Source organism: Lipotes vexillifer, unplaced genomic scaffold (assembly GCF_000442215.2).
Source record: "Lipotes vexillifer unplaced genomic scaffold, Lipotes_vexillifer_v1.1 scaffold728, whole genome shotgun sequence".
Taxonomy (NCBI): domain Eukaryota; kingdom Metazoa; phylum Chordata; class Mammalia; order Artiodactyla; family Lipotidae; genus Lipotes; species Lipotes vexillifer.
In genome coordinates this window covers 439,124-443,455 of record NW_006783590.1, presented here as the reverse complement: position 1 = coordinate 443,455, position 4,332 = coordinate 439,124, and positions in this window count along the sequence as shown.

Below are 4,332 nucleotides of genomic sequence, written 5' to 3'. Positions count from 1 at the left end.
CCTGTCTCTCTCCTGCAAGCTGATCCGCTCCCTACAGGAAAGCCTATTCAAATGTGAGGGTCAGGGCCGCCCTCGCTCGTGGCACTGGCCTGTTTCCACAGTGACCCAATTTCAGCGGCCTGAAGCTACACAGAGCTACCACCGCTCCCTAACAGATGCTATGGGCTCCCTCCCGGTGGTGCCCTCTGCCTACAATGTGCTCCCCTCTGCTCTTTGCCCCCCACCCTCATCTTTCCAGACTTGTGTGCCACTCCTGGGGGGAGCCTTCCCATGCGCCCCTCCCCCATAGTTTCAGAGGCACCCCACCACACACACACACACACACACACACACACACACACACACACACACACCAGCTTTGCTCCCTACCCCAGGCCACAGGGTGTTCCCTGCTTTGCCATATTAGTTCATCTCCTTTACTAGATGATTACATTATTCTTTTATTGAAGTTAATAAAATAAATAGTTAATTTACAATGTTGTATTAGTTTCTGGTGTACAGCAAAGTGGTTCAGAATACAGTACATGTATTCTTCCGTATTCTTTCCCATTACAGTTTATTACAAGATACTGAATATAGTTCCCTGTGCTAGACAGAATGACCTTGCTGCTATCTATTCTATATATAGTAGTTTGTATCTGCTAATCCCAAGCTCCTAATTTATCTCTCCCCGCCTTTCCCCTTTGGTAACCATAAATTTGTTTTCCATGTCCATGGGTCTGTTTCTATTTTGTAAATAAGTTCATTTGTATCATATTTTAGATTCCACATGTAAGTGATATCATATGACATTTGACTTTCTCTTTCTGACCTACTTTACTTGGTATGATAATCTCTAGGTCCAGGACTTCCCTGGTGGGTCCAGTTGTTAAGACTTTGCCTTCCAGTGCAGGGGGGGTGGTGGGTGAAATCCCTGGTTGGGGAGTTAAGATCCCACATGCCTCGTGGCCAAAAAACCAAAACATAAAACAGAAGCAATATTGTAACAAATTCAATAAAGACTTTGAAAATAGTCCACATCAAAAAAAAAAAATCTTAAAAAAATAATCTCTAGGTCCATCCATGTTGCTGCAAATGACATCTTCCATTCTTTTTTTTCTTTTGAAGTTTTGAATTTTATTTTATTTATTTTTTTATACAGCAGTTTCTTATTAGTCATCCATTTTACACACATCAGTGTATACATGTCAATCCCAATCAATTCATCATACCACCACCACCACCCTCCCGCTGCTTTCCCACCTTGGTGTCCATACGTTTCTTCTCTACATCTGTGTCTCAATTTCTGCCCTGCAAACTGGTTCATCTGTACCATTTTTCTAGGGTCCACATGTCTGTGTTAATATACGATATTTATTTTTCTCTCTCTGACTTCCTTCACATTGTATGACAGTCTCTAGATCCATCCACGTGGCAACAAATGACCCAATTTCATTCCTTTTTATGGCCGAGTAATATTCCATTGTAAATATGTACCACATCTTCTTTATCCATTCGTCTGTTGATGGGCATTTAGGTTGCTTCCACGCGCTGGCTATTGTAAATAGTGATGCAATGAACATTGGGGGAGCATGTGTCTTTTTGAATTATGATTTTCTCTGGGTATATGCCCAGTAGAGGGATTGCTGGATCATATGGTAATTTTATTTTTAGTTTTTTAAGGAACCTCCATACAGTTCTCCATAGTGGCTGTATCAATTTACATTCCCACCAACAGTGCAAGAGGGTCCCCTTTTCTCCACACCCTCTCCAGCATTTGTTGTTTGTAGATTTTCTGATGATGCCCATTCTAACTGGTGTGAGGTGATACCTCACTGTAGTTTTGATTTGCATTTCTCTAATAATTAGTGATGTTGAGCAGCTTTTCATGTGCTTCTTGGCCATCTGTACGTCTTCTTTGGAGAAAATGTCTATTTACGTCTTCTGCCCACTTTTGGATTGGGTTGTTTGTTTTTTAACATTGAGCTGCATGAGCTGTTTATATATTTTGGAGATTAATCCTTTGTCCGTTGATTAGTTTGCAAATATTTTCTCCCATTCTGAAGGTTGTCTTTTCGTCTTTTTTATGGTTTCCTTTTGCTGTGCAAAAGCTTTGAAGTTTCATTAGGTCTCATTTGTTTATTTTTGTTTTTATTTCCATTACTCTATGAAGTGGATCAAAAAAGATCTTGCTGTGATTTATGTCAAAGAGTGTTCTTCCTGTGTTTTCCTCTAAGAGTTTTATAGTGTCCAGTCTTACATTTAGGTCTCGAATCCACTTTGAGTTTATTTTTGTGTATGGTGTTAGGGAGTGTTCTAATTTCATTCTTTTACATGTAGCTGTCCAGTTTTCCCAGCACCACTTATTGAAGAGACTGTCTTTTCTTCATTGTATATCCTTGCCTCCTTTGTCATAGATTAGTTGACCATAGGTGCGTGGGTTTATCTCTGGGCTTTCTATCCTGTTCCATTGATCTATATTTCTGTTTTTGTGCCAGTACCATATTGTCTTGATTACTGTAGCTTTGTAGTATAGTCTGAAGTCAGGGAGTCTGATTTCTCCAGCTCCGTTTTTTTCCCTCAAGACTGCTTTGGCTATTCGGGGTCTTTTGTGTCTCCATACAAATTTTAAGACTTTTTGTTCTAGTTCTGTAAAACATGCCATTGGTAATTTGATAGGGATTGCATTGAATCTGTAGACTGCTTTGGGTAATACAGTCATTTTCACAATATTGATTCTTCCAATCCAAGAACATGGTATATCTCTCCATCTGTTGATATCATCTTTAATTTCTTTCATCAGTGTCTTATGGTTTTCTGCATACAGGTCTTTTGTCTCCCTAGGTAGGTTTATTCCTAGGTATTTTATTCTTTTTGTTGCAATGGTAAATGGGAGGGTTTCCTTAATCTCTCTTTCAGATTTTTCATCATTACTGTATAGGAATGCAAGAGATTTCTGTGCACTAATTTTGTGTCTTGCAACTTTACCAAATTCATTCATTAGCTCTAGTAGTTTTCTGGTGGCATCTTTAGGATTCTCTGTGTATAGTATGTCATCTGCAAACAGTGACAGTTTTACTCCTTCTTTTCCAATTTGTATTCCTTTTATTTCTTTTTCTTCTGTGACTGCCGTGGCTAGGACTTCCAAAACTATGTTGAGTAATAGTGGTGAGAGTGGACGTCCTTGTCTCGTTCCTGATCTTAGAGGAAATGCTTTCAGTTTTTCACCTTTGAGAATGATGTTTGCTGTGGGTTTGTCGTATATGGCCTTTATTATGTTGAGGTAGGTTCCATCTATGCCCACTTTCTGGAGGGTTTTTATCATAAATGGGTGTTGAATTCTGTCCAAAGCTTTTTCTGCATCTATTGAAATGATCATATGGTTTTTATTATTCAATTTGTTAATATGATGTATCACATTGATTGATTTGTGTATATTGAAGAATCCTTGCATCCCTGGGATAAATCCCACTTGATCATGGTGTATGATCCTTTTAATGTGTTGTTGGATTCTGTTTGCTAGTATTTTGTTGAGGATTTTTGCATCTATAGTCATCAGTGATATTGGTCTGTAATTTTCTTTTTTTGTAGTATTTTTGTCTGGTTTTGGTATCAGTGTGATGGTGGCCTCATAGAATGAGTTTGGGAGTGTTCCTTCCTCTGCAATTTTTTGGAAGAGCTTGAGAAGGATGGGTGTTAGCTCTTCTCTAAATGTTTGATAGAATTCACCTGTGAAGTCATCTGGTCCTGGACTTTTGTTTGTTGGAAGATTTTTAATCACAGTTTCAATTTCATTACTTGTGATTGGTCTGTTCATATTTTCTATTTCTTCCTGGTTCAGTCTTGGAAGGTTATACCTTTCTAAAAATTTGTCCATTTCTTCCAGGCTGTCCATTCTATTGGCATAGAGTTGCTTGTAGTAGTCTCTTGGGATGCTTTGTATTTCTGCGGTGTCTGTTATAACTTCTCCTTTTTCATTTCTAATTTTATTGATTTGAGTCCTCTCCCTCTTTTTCTTGATGAGTCTGGCTAATGGTTTATCAATCTTGTTTATCTTCTCAAAGAACCAGGTTTTAGTTTTATTGATCTTTGCTATTGTTTTCTTTGTTTCTATTTCATTTATTTCTGCTTTGATCTTTATGATTTCTTTCCTTCTGCTAACTTTGGGTTTTGTTTGTTCTTCATTCTCTAGTTCCTTTAGATGTAACGTTAGATTGTTTATTTGAGATTTTTCTTGTTGCTTGAGGTAGGCTTGTATAGCTATAAACTTCCCTCTTAGAACTGCTTTTGTTGCATACCATAGATTTTGGATCGTCGTGTTTTCATTGTCATTTGTCTCTAGGTATTTTTTTA